This window comes from Vombatus ursinus, unplaced genomic scaffold (assembly GCF_900497805.2).
Source record: "Vombatus ursinus unplaced genomic scaffold, bare-nosed wombat genome assembly UNPS02014863.1, whole genome shotgun sequence".
NCBI lineage: Eukaryota > Metazoa > Chordata > Mammalia > Diprotodontia > Vombatidae > Vombatus > Vombatus ursinus.
In genome coordinates, this window is record NW_020954641.1 from 33,434,328 (window position 1) to 33,453,567 (window position 19,240).

Genomic DNA, 19,240 nt, shown 5'->3' on the forward strand with positions numbered 1-19,240 from the left:
AGAGATAGTTAAAACATTAGATAACAGAATCATGATCCAAAAAATAAAATCTTAATTAGAAGGTTAAGTCATATTTAATCAGATAGAGATATAATTTAATAGAGATAAATGTGATATTCTACACTTGGTTTTTTTTTTTTTAATCATCTCTATAAGTACAGGGTGGGAGATATATAGCTAGGCAACAATTTGAGTAAAAAAGATCTAGGGGTTTTAATGAGCCGCAAGCTCAATATGAATAAACAGTATGACAGGGCAACCAAAAATAACTAATGTTAGCTAATGTCATCTTGATAGCTCACATTTTTGTAATGCTATACTGTTTACAAAGCATTTTCCTCACAGCAATCCCACTATGTACACATTTATTTTTTAGTCTAAACCTGTGATTTCTTTGGTGGGGGAAACTGATAAAGAGGATATTTTCTTACCTAGTTCAGGTTAGCAACTATTCTGCCATTTATAGTCTTTTGAAGTTGCTGGAAGGTAAATGAGAGGCAAATGACTTGCCTCATGCAGGCTCATACAGCCAGTAGGTGTCAGAGCTGAAATTTGAACCCAAGTCTTCCTGACTCCAAGATTGATTCTCTATGGCGTATTACTTTTCAGTATAGGTATTCTTATCCCTGTATTCAAACTGAGGAAATTGAAACTATTAGCAATTAAATGGCTTACCCATGGCCACATAACCAGTAAATATCTGAGGTAGGATTTGTACCCTAGACTCTTGACTTGAAATTCTTTCCATTATGCCACATGGTCTCTTATATGCTAAGACTACATTAATTAGGACATAGTATCCAAGATGAGGAAAGTGATAGGCTGCCTTGGTGTAATCCAAGTCTCAAGCCTAGAGCATTTGTAGAAGACTCTCCTCACTGGTGAATGAGGATCACTCAACAATGCATGTCTTCATAGGGCCAGCATTAATGAGAGAGCTTGAGAGAAAAGGACATTATTCTTCCAACTTGATGAAAGGACACATAGAATTCCAGTGTCTCTTTGGGGAGAGATCTATAGAGAGAGATTACAGACTTTAAAAAGCACACATGTAAGGGCAACCCAGTTCCTCCACATGTCCCTGATTTCCAGGTTGCCTTCTTAAAGATTTTAGAAAATTTCCTCTGAGTGAGATATAAGTTCCTCTCTCTTGGGTGAGAAGAGATATCTTACTCTAAGTGAGAGAATTCATTAACTCTGTGTATTGTCTAGTATATTATAATCTGTATAATTTCTCTGATTCCTGTTTGCTATTTGGCTAAGTGAGTTTACGCACTATTCAATATTTGTAATGGTCTTTTATGTAACTAGTGTAACGCATTTCAAAGCCCATAGAATGGGATTCTCTGCTTATTGTTGGAGATGAATGTCTTGTTCTGAGTGAAGGGTGGGGGTGGAGTTGTAAGGAACACAAGTCTAGCCTTCGGTCCTCTTGAGGATTCTTCAAGGCCAACCTTTGGACTCCTCAAGCTTTATGCCTCCTCTAAGTTTCGAGTTGCTTTGGGAGCTTCTGGATTCCAGCTTCAAGAGAGAAGATAGAAAAGGCCAACTCTACTTCAAGTTGCTGAAGGAAAAGATCCTAGGAAGATATGACTTTAGGGAATTTTCTCTCTGGTGAGATCGAGGACTCTCTCTTGGTTGAGCTCAGTTATCTAGTGAGAGAACTCTTTCACTCCAGTGAGAAAGCTCCTTCACTCGGTATTGTGTGGTATATTTTTTCCTATACATGCCTTTTCTGATTTCTGTTTTGCTATGATTTGGATAAATGGGTTTCTTTGCTATTTTCTTTATGTGTTAATTGTGGAACTGGTATTTGGTGGATCAAGCCTTGGATATAGAACTTGGGGTCCTCCTTCCCTTCCCCCTCCAGTAATGACAAAGTGATCAGAAGCTAAGCTGAATTTGATCATATCCCCTAGATTAATAATATTTAAGGGGACAGATAGATATAATCCTAACCTGGTACCCCTTCTCTCTGAGAACAAGAGTGACCTTGGTCTCAACTTCCTGCTTACCCTCCTGGCAGGAATGAAAATCTTCCTTAGAGTAGAGTAGGGGGAGAAGAAACTAGAGATGTCTATTCTTCCTCTCTTTGAGCTACACCCTCAGCTCCCATAGGCCTCTATACATTTGGAGTTTCCTTACACTAGCACTTGGTGGAAAGGAATCAAGCCTTTGTCTATAAAGTTGGGGTACCTAATCCTCATTAAGGGAAAGCAACCAAAATGACTTGAACCTAAGCAAAATCATTCCCTAGAATAGCAATATTTAGAGGGGTAAATAAAGAAAGCTATAATTCTGGTTTGTCACCCCTCTATCAGAGGAAAACTCAGCAGCTCATGACCCCTTCTCTAGCTCTCCTCCAGGTAAGAATCAAAATATTCCTTGGAGAGGGTAGGCAAAATTTCAGAAATAATTATTCATGTCTCCCAAAGAGCCACATTTAGATAACTCAGATGAACATATACATAACCTACTTTGGCAATACACACACCTTACTTTGGATAAACCACATCTGAGGCTTGGTGTTTATTTTGTGCATCTCATATTGGAAGTAACATTGATGAACTTGGAGGACATTATTCTGAGGGTTACCAGGTTGGTTCAAAGGCATAGATATTATGCCATACTAGTAGTGCTTGAAGAAAAGGGGAGTATTTAGCCTCAAGACAACTTGATGGTGACATGATAGCTGCCTTCAAGATTTGATTTTTTGTTTTGTCCCTACTATTTGGCATGGGAGTTTTGATTCACAGAGTACAGGGTTGTTATAAAACTCAAATGAGATTGTGGATATGAAGTACTCTGCAAACCTTAAAGCTCTGTATAAATGCCAGTTACCATTATCATCATTATCATTATCATCACCATCATCATCATCATCATCATCACCATCATCATCATCATCATTAACCTACAGTCACCAGGCCTTCAACATGGTAATGCCTCCAATCCTTGAGCTGTAGTCCCGGTGAGTTCAATGTTTACCAAACAGTACAGGAGAGTACCGGCAAATGTTTAATTACTAGGTGGGGGGAGGGGGTGAAGGGGAGAGTATGTACTCATATGTTTAATTTTAATCTGCATTATTGACACTTTCTTAAGTCTAGACAATCAAATCAAATAGTCAAGCCCTGATTTGTAATGATTAGGATTTCTGAGGTGTAAATGCTCACACTGAAAATAGAATAATCAACTTTCCTAAGCCAGCACGTGGGGGTGTGGTCACCATCAGTGACCTTCAAAGTCTGTTTCTTAGAAGAGGGATTGGAGTTATTCTGCTTGACTCCAGAGGATAAGTAGGAGAACTAAGTGGAAATTTAAGAAAGGTAGATTTCAGCTGGTTGTCATAAAAACGTAATAAATATTAGAGCTGGGCAAAAGTGAAATATCCTGCTGCAGAGACAACAGAGGAGGTCTTTTAAAGCAGAGGCTGAATGACCACATATCTCAAGTCACAGGATCAGAGATTCAGAGGGGGAACCCTAGGGGTCACCTAGTCCAACCCCTCAGTTTTAAATTTTATCTTTATTAATAGCTTTTGTTTCTACACCACCCTTGATGCGAGTGCCTTCTTTCTGTTGCTTATTTCCAATTGTTTGTATGTAGTTTGTTTGCATATTGTCTCTTTCACTAGACAGTTATCTCCTTCAGAGCAAGGACTGTCTTTTACCTTTCTTTGTATCCACAGTGCTTAGCATTGTGCTTGGCACAATGTAGGTACTTAATAAATTCTTGTTGACTGACTGACTGACCTTCATTTCCTAAAATATATGCCTATTCCCTCTCTTAACCAGTGAGTCATCCTCTGGAACAAAGATTTTTAAAAGAAAAATAAAAAGGCATTTCAGCCAAACCAATCAACACTTCATTCATGTCTGACAATACATACAACATTGCATACCCATATTCCCCACCTCTGCAGAGGTGAGAGGAAGGTACATTTTCTGAACTCTTCTCCAAGTCCAAACCTATTTAAGAGCATTCACTTTCATTTTTTTCTTTACTTTATATTGTTCCAAACTCACCCATTTTACACATGAGGAAACTGAGGCCCAGAGAAGGCAAGTGATTATCCATCGATTGGATTACCATTCATATATGGTCTTATCTACTCTAGATGGTTTTCTAACTCTGAGAATCTCTGAGAATTAGAGGAAAGAAGGGGAGAAAGAGAAAGGAAAAGGTAGAGAAGATAGAATGAGAGAGACTAAGACAGAGGGAGATGGAAAAGTTACCAGACAAAATAAAATCTAGATCTGGGTTTAAACCTAGTGATGCCTCTTGCTAGATGCATTACCTTAACCATCTCATTTTCAAAGCTCAATTTCCAAATATGTAAATCAGAGATAATAATTCTAGTACCACCTGCACCCTAAAGATTTTGTGAGGATCGGAAGAGAAATGACATGTAAATTTGAGCTGTTATTATAGAAATACAGTAGTGAGGAAAATATTCCCTCCAGATCCTTAAGGTTGGTTTATTGCTGTGTATTGCTGAGATAATGCAGTGTAACTTTGACATAAACATTTTGGGTCTTTTAATACCTCTCTAGATATAGGTATAAACCTGCTTTAAGCAGTTGAAGTATCTGAAGAGGGCCGCAATAAGACGAGGAGCTACCTGTGTCACTGAATAACAACTCAATTTATAACAAAAGCACAGGTTAACAGGTGTATTTGGTGATATTTTTGTTTCAAAATGAGTCTGCAGCCTTGATGCTATTTTAAGATTCTTTATCTTGAGTCAAATTTCTAATGCTCACTCTAGAAATAGTGCCTCCTCCCACTTGCTTTAACTGCAGATATTTTAACATGCAGCAGTTTGGTTTGACAACCCTAGAACAAACATTCTTTTCTTGCCCTTCTGAAGGGCACTTGTTTGGAAGTAGAATGCCAACGCTGAAAAGGCGCTTAGAAATCATTCCAACCCCCTCATTTTACAGAGGCAACAGCTAAAGCCAAAGGAGGGGCTATGACTGGACCAAAATGGCACGAGTTAGTAGTGGAGCCAGGATTAGAACCTAGCTCTCCTGGGGCTGAATCCAAGGCTCTTTCCACTACATTGTACTCCTTCTTATCACTGTGGTTTCCAAGAATTTAGCACAGTCCTTGGGTTGAACCAGATCCTTGATAAAAGTAGGGCTGACCAGCTCCTCTCATACAGCTCTGGGTACCTGGCTTTGGTTTGAATGGGGAGGGAACAGAGAGGCAGATAGGGTTCTTCGTACCTGGTTTGGAGCTTTGGATGCAGCAGAATGTGAAGACACAGATAATCCTTACTTCTTGGGATAGAAATCACTTGATCATAGGATTTAAAGATGGAAAGGATCTCAATGATCAACTAGTTTGAACCCACTTAAAAATATGTTCCTGAAAACTGGATTGCAGATAAATTTTTGTAAATCTAATCTTATTTCTCCATTGATTTGCACTATCATTTTAGAAATGCTAATTTACTTGGCAACCTTGAATAACCTCTCTATAGGGCCATGAGCACACTAAGGCATTTATAGATATTTTCCAATGCTAAAAAATTATTTATTGCCCCTACCCTCACCATGAGTTATTTACTTTTTTATGTTTCATTTAAGTGCTAGAGAGGAGGGTGGTACAGGTATATATGGTCCCTAGTTGCCTGTCTATTTCTCTAAGGCTAGTTGTCAGATACAGAGCCCTTCACCTTCACTCTCTTTAAGTAAGGGATCTCCTCAGACTAAGGAAGGAGCATAAAAGAAGAAATCAAACTCCAACGTGCTAATAAATTCTTGCCAAATGAAAACCGCTAATAAGAATACCCTAAACTTTTATAAAGAGTGAATTTTTAGTATGCTTACTAAGATTAAAACAAAAATATACAGATTCAACTTGTTTAATTATATCACTCAATAGATTGGGACAAGAAGAGCAGCATATCTTAGAGAACATAGGTATGGTCAGAGTTTCAATGACTTAGGGGGAAATGAATAGTATGAATTTCCTCTCTGTCAGGACACATCTCCTGTGTTTTCATATTTGCATTTTGTTCTGCTGACTACTGGCAAATCAGTTAAAGCCTCTAGCATTTTTTTAAAGTAGCTGTAAGAAGGGAGTGGTAGGTTAATGAATATATTATTAAAAGAGGATATGAAACATGCTTAGCTTAGTTGCTTGTCATTATTAAATCATAGTGCTTGCCAAGAATAGACCACATATTGAAGACTAAGAACACTTTAATACTTGGGTCAGGGAAGATAGAATCATGGAATCTTAGTAATAGAAGGAACTTGTAATCATGTATCACAGGAATTCTTTTTTCTTTTTAACTTTTCTTTTTTTTCCCCCCAATTACCAAGTATTTCTTTTCTCTCCTCACCCCTCCTAACCCTCCCCATTGAAAAAAGAAAAAAAGAAAAATCAAACTCTTGTAACAAAAAAATATAGTCAAGCAAATAAATTCCTACATTAGCCACTTCCAAAAATGTATCATCTTTCCACAACTTGAGTCCATCAGCTTTCTGTCATGAAGTGGAAAACATATTTCATCATAAGTCCTTTGGAGACAGGGCTAATTATTGGTTTAATCAGAGTTCTTAAGTTTTTCAAAGTTGTTTTTTGCTACAATGTTATTGTCCTTGTATAAATTGTTCTCCTAGTTGTTTTTTTCTTTTAATTTATTTATTTTTAGTTTTCAACATTCACTTCCACAAGATTTTGAGTTCCAAATTTTCTCTGTCTCATCCCTCCCCCCACCCCAAGATGGTGTGCATTCTGAATACCCTTCCCCTAATCTGCCCTCCCTTCTATCTTCTCCCCCTCCTCTTATCCCCTTCACCTTCTATTTTCCTATAGGGCAGGATAGATTTCTATACTCCATTGTCTGTGGATCTTCTTCTGGTTCTATTTACTTCACTCTGTATCAGTTTATACTTCCTGGGATTATTTGAAATAATTTCTTTCATCATTTCTTCAGTGTAATAATATTTGATTACATTCATATATCATAATTTGTTCAGCCATTCCCCAGGTAATGGACACACACTTACTTTCTAGATCTTTTTATTTCTTTATTTTTTTTCTTTTAATTCTCCCTTTAGGATCAAGAAGTTTGCTTTGTTTCCAGCTGTTCCCTTTGGTATTATCCTCCTTCTTAACCAACTCCTTCCCTTCCTCTCTCCACATGTCTACCTGTTCCCCTCTTGAATTTGGCATATTTCTTTTCTTTTCTTTTCTTATCTATTTTTTTGGTAGGCAATCAGGGTTAAGTGACTTGCCTAGGGTTACACAGCTAGTGTCATATGTTGTGTGTCTAAGAACGGAAGAGTTTGGCATATTTCTACACCTAACTTTATGTGTGTTCTTGTTCAGATAAAAGTAAGGTTCACCTTACTTCTTTCCATGTTTTTATACTCTTATTTTTATGTACACCAATTATGAAAAATAATGTTTCATTATTTACTTTCTTCCTACACGAGTATATTCCTTTTATTCTTCCTTCTAGTTCCCTTTTCAAGCCCTTGGAACAGAATCAATTTGTATATACCTCTCCTCTGTTTTTCTTAATTTAACATTCTCATTTTCTTCTTAGGACATTAAAGTTTTGAAGGAACATATTTCTTCTTCTATTAGATTATTAGAACTTCATCATCTTACAGTCCTTTCTAATTGCCCAAATCATTTTAACTTTCTGGGTTTCTCTTGATTCTTGTATTTGCATTTCAAAGTTCCTATTCAGCCTCTATTCTTTTCATCAAGAAGTCTTAAATATCCTTTATTCCATTAAAAATATATTTCCCCCCATGTAGTACGCTACTCAGATTTGCTGGACAAGTTATTTTTGAGTGTAAGCCTATATCTTTTGCCTCTTGGGATGCCACAATCCATGATTATTTCTCCTTATAAGTAGTGACTTCTAAATCTTGTGTGATCCTAACTATGGCTCTTCAGTACTTAAATTCTTTGTTTTGGGCTTCTTCCAGTATTTTTTTCTTTGACATGGGAGTTTTGGGTTTTGGCTATGGCATTTCTGGAACTTTTCCTTTTGGGGTTCCTTACAGGAGATTATAAATATATTCTTTCTTTCCTCATTTGGTTCTAATAGACCTGAGCAGTTTTCATGTATGATTTCTTGGAATACAGTGTCTAAATTTTTTATCATGGTTTTCAGGAAGTCTAATGATTCTTAAATGATATCTCTTTGACTTGTTTTCTAGGTTAGTTGTTTTTTGATAGCAATTATGTTGCATTTTCTTCTATTTTTCAAATATTTTGGTTTTGTTATACTATTTCTTTCTATATTATGAAGTCTTTGATTTTTGTTTAGTCTATTATGGTTTTCAAAGAGTCCATTACTTAGGTAAGATTTTCCATTTTCTATTCTAAATTATCTTTGGAACTAGTACAATTCTTTAGACATCTGTATCTTATTTTGTCTACTCATCTCTCCTACCTTAGTTCCTGAATTGGGACTTCGTGCTAGTGCCAGGCTTTCTTCTCTGGTATGCTTTTGGATGTAGTGGTTTGCCTTGCTTGGTCTCAGAATAGATCCCTCATGCTGTCAGGATGAGGCCCCCTTGAATCTTTGAACTTCAAAGCCTTGGATCTTTAGGGTTCTCTATTGAAGGTTATGCTGGGAAATGTTCAGCAACTGCCTCTCCAAAAATTCCCTAAGCATGTTTAATCTGCATTATTAACATTTTCTCCATCACTTTCCTATGTCTGGACAACCAGTGAAACAAAAAATCAAGACCTTATCTGTAGTGTTTGCAGATTTCTGAGGTATAAATGCTCACACTGAAAATTTAACAACCAGCTCTCACTAGCCAATTCAATGCTAGCTCCAGCACACTGACAGCTAGCTGATATCTCAGGAAAGAGTACCAGGGACTTTGGAAACCAAGGTCCTGGGGCTTCCTAGAGCTAGTGCTGCCATGACCGCAGACATACAACATTAGTCACTGAGGCTCTTGGTTTCTTTCAAGGTGCATGATAGGGTTTTCTTGGGAGAATCTCTTCTCTTACTGCCTCCAGACACAGAGCCTTGTAGGCTACATGTGTCTTCGACTGGTTTCTAGTGTTCAGGGAAGATATTGGCTTGTTTGTGTGAACACAAGTGCTGTATTTGCTGGTGGGCCCCCTTTCCTATTGCCTAGGAGTTTCTAGTTGAATTTTTATGCAGTTCTGGGGCAGACAAATCACTTAGTACAATTGTCCATTGGATTTATTGATTGTTTTTTGGTCTAGTATTACTTTTAGGTTTTTGCTGGAGTAGAGATGTGGGAATTGGGCCACCTATCTCTATTTAGACAGCCTCCTTGTTGAGAAGACCTATGAGGATTATTAGGTTTATGCTCCTTACCTCCAGATAGGGCTGCACATAAAACAATTTAAAACATTAATCTTCTATCATAAAAAAAATCTTTAGAAAAAAGATATTCTCCCTGCCCTCCTCAGAAGTTTCTTGTAATGCTAATAATATTTTTATCAGGATATTTAGCTGTCAATAAAACTTGTAGGGTTTTCTCCATCTTGTAACTTCAATGACTTCCCAAATGAAGGTCTTTCCAATAACATATAAAAAAGTGAGATCCATGAATTTTTTCGGTAATAGAAACTCACATTTCAAAGGGAACTTAAAAGTTTTCTAGCCTGAACCCCTATAGGATGCATGAATCCTCTCTGTAAGACTCTTGAAAAGTGGTCATCCTTCCTCTTTCTCTAGTGTTAGGGAAATTAATACCTTATGAGGCAGTCCATTCCAGTTTTTAGAAAGCTCTAATTGTTAGGAAATTCTTCCTTATATTCATTAAGCCACAGCCTACCTCTCTGTGACTTTGAGGTGTTAGTTATCTTTTTAAAATCACAGAAAATGAATGAATGTAGCATTTATTAAGCACCTACTATGTGCAAAGGACTATGCTAGGTGCTGGGGATATAACTGGAAACATGAGACAGTCCCTGTTCCTATTTTAATAAAAGGAAACAATTCATAGAAGAGGTTTAAGCACAAGTCAGACTGAAAAACCCAATGACCTTTTGGGTGCAGTACAAAACTGTGTGGTAATGCATCTTCTTTAATGTCATTTCCATTGACAAAACCTTTGCTATTTCTGACATTGAATCATTTGACAATGCCAAGGACTTTGGTGGCAAGAACCTTCTTTTCTGGATTTTCAGTAGCTGTAGGTTCTGAGAGGCAGGTCCCTGTAGAAGATTTGACAGGTAACAGAAAAATGTTGCTACTCGAGACAGTGGCAATGGGGGGCCATTAAGATCACTGATCTAGGGGCACCATTATTTCTAGGAACTGTGGACTCTGGTTCCTGTCCTGCCTCCACTAGGGTCTGAAGGAAAGATGATGATGGTGTTGGCAGTGGTTTAACCTATCTGACTCATGGATTATTTTACTACATCCTCTATGCTGGCTTGCTTGACCGGTGAATGGCCGTTTGTCAGAAAACAAAGTGGAATGATCATGTAAATAACTATAACCTCTCTTCCCCATGAAGACCCTTCATCTATGTCAAGACAACTATCATTCTATTTTTTAGGGTCAATGTCCTTCCTAAAATGTGACAAGTAGCTCAGCACAAAGTTTTCCAGTTGTGATCTAACCAGAGCAAAATGTAATGAAACCATCACCTCCTTCATTATGAATATACTTTTATTAATTCAGTGTAAGATTGTGTTCCTTTTTGGGGCTATCTTGTCACAATGTTAATTCCTATTAAACTTGAAGTTGACTAACCTTTCACACCCAGGTATTTTTACACATGAAATGCTATCTAGCCTTATCCCTCAAATCCTTCATTTATGCATTTTTTTTAAACTTAAGTATAGGATTTTACATTCATTTCTCTTAAAATTCATCTTGTTAGAGTGGTACAATTGTCCAAGCCAGTGGAGATTTTACAGGTTCCTAAATCTATTACACACAGTATTAATTATCCTTCCCAGTTTCTTGTCATCCCCAAATTTGATAATCATATCATCAATATTTGCATCCAAGTTATAAGGTTATGATAGTGGGGAGAGGCAGGAGGCATGTTAGCTAAAGTGAATCTTCTAAGAACTCAGCAACCTTAGAGAGAGCTAGAGTAACCCTAATGAATTATGTCCTAAGGTTAAGTCTACAGGTGAGGTTCAAAGGATCCAGTTGGAGCCATTTTTATTTTAAGATTACGAGCAATATAAACATTTGAGAATGATTGGTCTTTGTTGGGGTGAAACTGTACCCAACTGTCCAGAGCAGTCAGTGCTTTTAGTTCTCCTTTGCCTTTGCACCAGGGACTATAAAATATCCTCTCCCTTAGCATAAGCATCTACACTGGGAAGATCCAGTTCTTCCTTTCCCCAATCCCTTTTGGACTTCTTTCATGAAGCAATTCCAGGGTAATTTGAATCACCCATTCTAGACTCTTTGGAGGACAACAAGGGATAGAAAGACAAGCAGGAGAGAACAGAAGTGTTTCCTCTGAACCTTAGACTCAGCAGTGGCGTGCTTATGTGAAAGGAAAACATACTATGTTAGTTATACTGGGGGTGAGTAGGACTGACTTAAGATAAGATAGCATAGAATTGAAAACGGAGACTCATTGGAATGGTAAAAGAAGGAATTGAACATGAGGTACTCTTTTCTGTATGTGAGGGGTAAAAAAGGTGAGACCTGAGGACCAACAGGTTTCAAAAGAATGGAAATCCCCTGACCTGGAAGTATCAGCCAAGTCTAAGGATCAAGCACAATCTCTCCATACAGGCTAAGTTTCTATAAGCAATTCGAATTCAATATATCCAAAACATAACTCATTATCTTTCCTCTAAACTCTTCTTTCTTCCTAACTTTGCTATTTCTATTGAGAATACCAGCATTCCTCTTGAAATCATCCTTAATTCTTACTCTCTCAACCCTCATATCCAATAAGTTGCTAACTCTTAGCTGTTCTGTCTCCACAAAATGTCTTCCAACTATCTCCTTCTTTCCATTCACATAGCCACCACCCTAGTTCAGGTCCTCATCACCTCTCACTTAGGCTTAGAATAGCTTCCTAATGGATCTTGTGGCATCAAATCTCTTTCTTCTCCAATCTATCCTCCATACAGATGCTACCTTGATTTTTTAAATTTCCTTTTTCATTATTATGAACTTGACAAAAAAAAACAAACATTTCCCAATACAAAGAAAAACACACACACAAAATATAGAAGACTGAATACAAAGCTCTGTATTTTATATTTAAAGTTTACTATCCTAGATCTAATATTTCCTCATTTGTCTGAACTTCATTTGGCTCTCTTTTTGTTTTTTCAATGGTTCTTTGATGCTATTTTCTTTCTTTTTTTTGGTATAATTATCAATACCTCCTAACTCTCCCTCCTCTCCAAATAAAAACCCTCCCTTATAAAAAAATCCCTATAGTCATGCAAAACAAATCCACAAATTGGCTATGTTAGAAAATATATGTCTCATTCTGCACCTCTAGTGCATCATCTCTCTGCTACCAGGTGCAAAGCATGATCCATCATCAGTCTTTGGGAATTGTGATTGGCCATTTTGTTGATCATAAATCTTAAATATTCATAGTTGTTTTCCTTTACAATATTGTAGTCATTATATAAATTGTTCTTCTCATTTCACTCTGTATCAGTTTATGTAAGTCTTTTCAAATTTCTCTTCATTTCTTATGATGTAATAATATTTCAGTACTCTAATTCAATTATTTGTTCAGCCATTCCCCAGGTGATGAGCACTCACTTTGTTTCCAGTTCTTTGATACAATAAAGGTGCTGCTATAAATATCTTTGTGCATATGGGTTCTTTCCTTTCTATCTTTCTTTGATCTTTTTGGGGTATGAGCCTAATAGCTGTATTGCCAGACTAAAGGGTATGCATAAATTAGTGTATAGTTCCAAACTGTATAGTTCCAAATTGCCTTCTGGAATGACTGGATCATTTCATAGTCCCACTAACATTGTATTTTTGTGACTGAACCCTCATAACCCTTCTGACAACTGTAATTTTACTTTTTTTCTGTTATCTGGGGTTTAATGTGGAACTTCAACATTATTTTAATTTTCATCTCTCTTATTAGTTATTTGGGGAATTTTTTTCCTATGATTGTTTTTAGTTTATTTTTCTTCTTTGAAAATTGCCTTTGACCATTTATCTATTGGGGAATGTCTCTGATTCTTGCATTTTTGTATCAATTCCCTATATATTTGGATGTCTGACTTTTACAAGAGAAATTTGCTGCAAAGATTTTCCCAATTAACAGTTATCTTTCTAATGTTAACTGCATTGATTTAATTTGTGAAAAAACCTTTTCAGTTTCATGTAATCAAAATTGTCAATTTTATCTTTTGCATTTCTCCCTATTCCTTGTTTGGCTAAGAATTCTTCCACTATCCATAGTTATGAAGAGTATCACCTTTCCTGCTCCTCTAATTTTACAATGTGACCTTTTATATCTAGGTCATCTATCCATTTGGAGCTTATTCTAGTATTATGGTGTGAATGATGGTCTAAACTTAAATTCTGCTAGATTGCTTTCCAGCTTTCTCAGCACTTTTTGTCAAATACTGAGTACCTAACCCAAGAAGTGGAGTCTTTTGGTTTATTGAACACTATATTATATTCTATTGCTTCTGGGTTCCATATACCTAATTTGTTCTACTAATTGACTTTCTGATATATATTTTAACCAATAACAAATAGTTTTAATGATTACTGCTTTGTAATATAGTTTAATATCTGATAGTATTAAGCCCCCTTCATTCCTACTTTTTTCATTATTTCTCATGAGGTTCTTAACTTTTTGTTCTTTCAGGTAAATTTGGCTTTTTTTTCTTCAGTTCTACAAAATTATCTTTTGGTAGCTTGATTATTTTGCCACTGAACCTATAAATTAATTTAAATATTTATCATAGCTATTTGTCTACAGTTTTCTTTCTCTGCTTTTTCTTTCCCTGGTTTAGACATTGGAATCATATTTGCCTCATAGAAAGAGTTTGGTAAGAACTCTTCTTTCCCCGTTTTGCTAAATAACTTATACTGGCATTGTTTTTTGAACATTTGGTAGAATTCACTTGTATATTCATTGGTTCTGGGGTTTTTCTTTGAGAGTCCACTTATGAATTGTCTAATTTCTTTTCTGAGATTATCAGGCTAGTTTGACCAAAATAGAGTTTTTAAAGGAGAGTAATATGAAATAAGACTGAAAAGGTAGGTAGAAGCCAGATGGTGCATGGCCTTAAATGCTAGGATTTTGTCTTTTATCCCAGAGGTAGTAGGAATTGTTGAAGATGTCTGATCTGGGGTTGAGGGGTTTTGAAAGTGGGTAGGAGGGACATGGTCAGATTTGTGTTTTGACAATATCAAATAGGCACCTATGTGGAGCATGAATTGGAAAGGGCAGAGACTGGATGTCAGGATTCCAATTAGGAAGGCTATTGTAATAATAAAGGCTGAGAGGGCCTGAACTAGATTTTTTTTGAGTGGAGACTAATGTGAGGGATAGAAGGCAGAATATACAGGCCTTGGCAACTGGTTTGATATGAGGGGTAAGAAAGAGGAAAAGTCAAGGATAACTCCAAGGCAGTAAACTAGGTCATGGAAAGCCTCCCAGAGTTCCTGAATAAAATCCTTTCAGCATCTCAGCAAAGGGTTCTTGGTATGGGGGTCACCCAATTGATAGTTAGATTCTAATAATTATAAAGATACAAAGGTCTTTTTGGACTAAAAGTAATCTGGTTTAGATCAGAAAGTTAGGGAATCTTCTGGAAAGTTGCCTGAGAACTTCTCAAGTGTATTGATTATTTTGATGGAAGGTGATCCATTTGTATCTACCTGCTCCTGACACCATTTGTTTTATTCTCTAAGGGAGAAAAGGGTAACGTCCCAGACCATAGCATTTTCACTGAGGTATCTGGAATTCTCTTTTATGAGCTGGGTCAGTTGCTTTTGGCAAGCAGCACCCTGAGCTTGCTGAGTGGTCAGCTCCTGCTGCAGAGTAAGCATTGTTTCCACCAGAGGCTCTCTTCATGTCAGGACAAAGAGGGTGGACTAAGGGGGATGCCAATGGGAACCTAGCCTATAGGACCCAAGGTCAGGTATGATTGGCCTACAAGACTCTTTACTCTCTGGCTGATGAAGTGGGTGAAGGAAGGAAGGAGGTAAAGATTGCTGGTTGTGGTCAGTGTCGGTGATATAAAGATCAGAGACCAAAGCAAATACTTGACAGCAGAAAACCTGGTTCAAGTTTTGGTTCAAGCACTGCTATGCTGTTTGCCTTAGGCAGGTTACTTTACTTCCTTGAGCTTCACTTCATTTGTTAAAAGAAGTGATTGAACTAGATGATCTCTAAGGTCCCTAGAAGCAAACCTGATAGTACCTGATTCTATGACAAATTGGTTGGGGTCTGTCCCAAAGAAGACAGACAGCAGCCAGGCATAAGGACTAAAGGGCTGACAATTCCTCCAGTTAAAATGTAGATGTAGGCAGTTTCCAGGAAGTGGATTAATTGGGTATAAGAATAAGGTGGAGGAGGGTGACAGAGTCAGAACTGTCAGAACTGTCAATTTGAGTGCTGTGTCTTCAGCTCCATAGCAGCCTCTATTTTTACCAAAGCATATGGCCACGCTCTCCTCTCCTTCTTGCTTAATGTTTACAACTGTACTAGGAGCCAGCTCGGATACACTGCACTGTCCTGGCTTTCTCCTATCTCTTTGGTTCTCTTGTGAGCTCCTTCTTTTCCACTTCTATTTCTTGTTCTTCTTGTACATTCACTCGAGTAATTTGCTCAATTGCATATGGTCTCAGCTTCTCCACTGAGGATTCCAATTCTCCATATATTCAATGGATTCTTAATGACTATTGCTACGTGCAAGGGACTCTAGGGGATACAAAGATGTGTAAGACAAAAGTTATTGCCCTTGAGGAACTTCCAATGTAATAGGAGCAATAAATGTAGAGGAATAACTATGATTGGAAGCAGTTGGTAATAATGTATCAGGATAATTAGCCATACCAGGCAGTATAGCCACCAAGTAAGTACTATACTTAGTAAGCTCTACAGGAGCCTAACGGGTTTTTTTTTTTTAAGCCTCTTCCCTCCCCACAAATCAATAAAAAGCTGTGGAGGAGCATGGGGGCATAGTTCTGGGAACATGGGGGCATAGTCCTTTATTTTCACAGATATGGGTCTCAAACTTAACATACCTTTTTTCAAAATACAAGAAGTAATTTGCACTGAGACTTTCTCAATATGACTACAGCCCAGCATGGCCCTATCAGAGTTGTGAATCTAGGCCCAGAATTGAGCTGGAAAAAGATAGGAAGTAGTTGCTTAACACTTGGGAAGGTATGCAGTGCTTTTAATGATTAGAGGTTTTTCCTTAACAGTAAACATTTATTAAACACCCATTATCTGTTGGTCACTATGCTAAGTGCTGGGGATATGAAGGTAAAAAATAGACCATACTCTAAAGGAGCTCACAGTCTAATGGTTGAGACAATATGCAAACAGCTACATGCAACAGGATATACACAGGATAAATTGTAAATAATTTCAGAGGAAAGGCACTAAAATTAAGGAGGACTAGGAAAAGCTTCTTGCAGAAAGTGGGACTTTATCAGAGATTTGAAGGAAGCCAGGGTAATTAGGAGTCAGAGGTGAGGAGGGACAGAATTCCAGGCATTGGGCATGAAAATGCTCCAGTTGAGAGATGGAGTGCCTTGTTTGAGGAACCATGAAGAGGCCATTGTCACTGGATTGAAGGGTATGTGGAAGGATGTAAAGTATAAGAAGACTACAATGGTAGGAAAGGGCTAGGTTACAGAGGGCTTTAGAAGTCAGTGTTTCAAATTTGACCCTGGAGAGAATAGGAAGTTACTGGAGTTTATTGTGTGGGTTGGGGGCCTGGGGGGTGACTCAGCCAGACTCCTGCTTTAAGAAGATCAGTTTGACGGCTGAGTGGTAGATGGACTGGAGTGGGGAAGAGACTTGAGGCAAGGGGACCAACCAGCAGGCTATTACAACAGTCCAGGTGTGAGGTGACAAGGGTCTGTCTGTACCAAGGTGGTAGCAGTGTCAGAGGACAGAGCAGGGTGCATGTGAGAGATGTTATGGAGGTAGAAATGACAGGAATTAATAACTTCTTTTTTTTGTTTTAATTCATTTTGAACTTAAATACAAAGACAAAATACAAATACAAAATACAAAACCAAACCAAACCAAAGACCATTTCCATGTACACAATACAACATAAAAAGAAGATTCAATATAAAACCATGATTTTCCATTTCACACTGTTTACTTTTTTTTAACTATGTAATAAAGACTACACATCATTTTCAAAGCTACTCTGCTTTTCTGTGTTTCCTTCTAAGTTTTCTTTTGTTCTCTGCTGTGCACTTTTTGTTTTGTTTTCTCCCTCCTTCCTCCCTCCGCTCTAGAGAAGGCTACCATTAGACACAATTATATACGTATGTAAAACCATACTATACATATTTCTATTTAGGAGTTCTTTCTCTGGAGGTGGATAGCATCTTCCTTCATAGGTCCTTTGTAGCTGATTTGAGTATTTGTAATACTCAAAATGACTTAGTTGTTCATAAAACAATATTGCTGTTACTGTGTATAACATTCTCTTAGTTCTGTTAATTTCACTCTTCATTATTTCATGCTTTCCATGTTTTTCTAAAATCAATCAGCTAATCATTTCTGATAGCACAGTAGTATTCCATCACAATCATATACCACAACTTGTTTAGCCATTCCCCAATTGACAGGCATCCCTTCAATTTCCAGTTCTTTGCCACCACAAAGAGAGCTGCAATAAATATTTTAGAACATTTAAGTTCTTTTCCTTTTTCTCTAATCTCCATGGGAAACAGAACTAATAGCGGTATTGCTGTGTCAAAGGGTATACACAGTTTTATAACTCTTTAGGTATAATTCCAAATTTTTCTCCAAAATGGTTGGATTAGTTCACAGTTCCACCAACAGTGAATTAGTGTCCCAACAACTGTTTCAATATAGAGGGTGAGAATGAGGAGTCAAGGATGACATTTAAGTTTCAAGTCCTGGTGGATGATGATACTTACGTTGGGAAGTTAGGAAAAGGGAAGGGGTGAGGAAAAGATGTGTTCAATTTTGGACATGCTGAACTTAAATCATCTAAGGTACATCCAGTTCAAGATGTCTAAAAGTCAGTTGAAAATGTAAGACTGAGAGTGTAGAAGATGAACATTGGAGAATTCCTCCCATATCCTCTACTATTTAACTAAGAAACTCTCATCTTCTCAGATCATTTCCCACCTCCTGCTGGGTAATACCCCAACCCTTTTCATCTTCTTTTTATGTAATGTCTCCCCCCATTAGATTATGAGCTGCTTGGGGGCAGGGACTATCTAACGCCTTTCTTTGTATCCCAGTACCTGGCATATACCTTAGTTAAGTACTTCACAAGTATTACCTCTCATCACAATCTTGAGAGGTAGATGGTCTTATTATCCCCATTTTACAGTTGAGGAAACTGAGGCAGTGATAAATGACTTGCCCAGGGTCTCACAGCTTCTAAGTATCTAGGCTGGATTTGAATTCAGTTCTTTCAGACTCTAGGCTCAGAGCTCTACGCACTGTACCACCTTACTGCCTAGGCTGCAGTGGATTACAAATGAACTGTATACTAGAAGCATTTATCATTGAAGAGATGAGTACTTGGAATATGTGGGCCAGCAATATAGTGAGAGTGACGGGAAATCTATGAATTATGTGATACACTGATATCTATCTAATGCTGAGAAATATGAATGAAGGACCCCTGACACATAGGCTGTTTGTTCAGTTATTCAATCACCTTCTAGTCACGTCTGACTCTTCGTGACTTGCCCAAGGTCACCCAGTTACTAAGTGTCCTGAGGCTAGATTCGAACTCAGGTCTTTCTGACTCTAGGCCAGGCTCTCTATCCACTAGGCCACTAGCTGCCCACTAGTATGTACTTAATGTAATAAATGTTGAGCGGACTTCCTGGGGACGATTTATGAGAGGATGTAAATTAGCACCTCCAACATGAAGACTTTCCTGATCCCTCTCATTTTGGGGATGCTATTTTATATCCTCTTTTATGAGGTTTTTCCTGATCTGTCCATTTACTTATGTTCCCACTCTCCCTATCTCCCCTTCCACTTTGAGGAATCATAATCAAATCACTATTGTCTTTGCTACTGATGTGCCAATCTGCTCCCCTGAGCCTCCATGTACC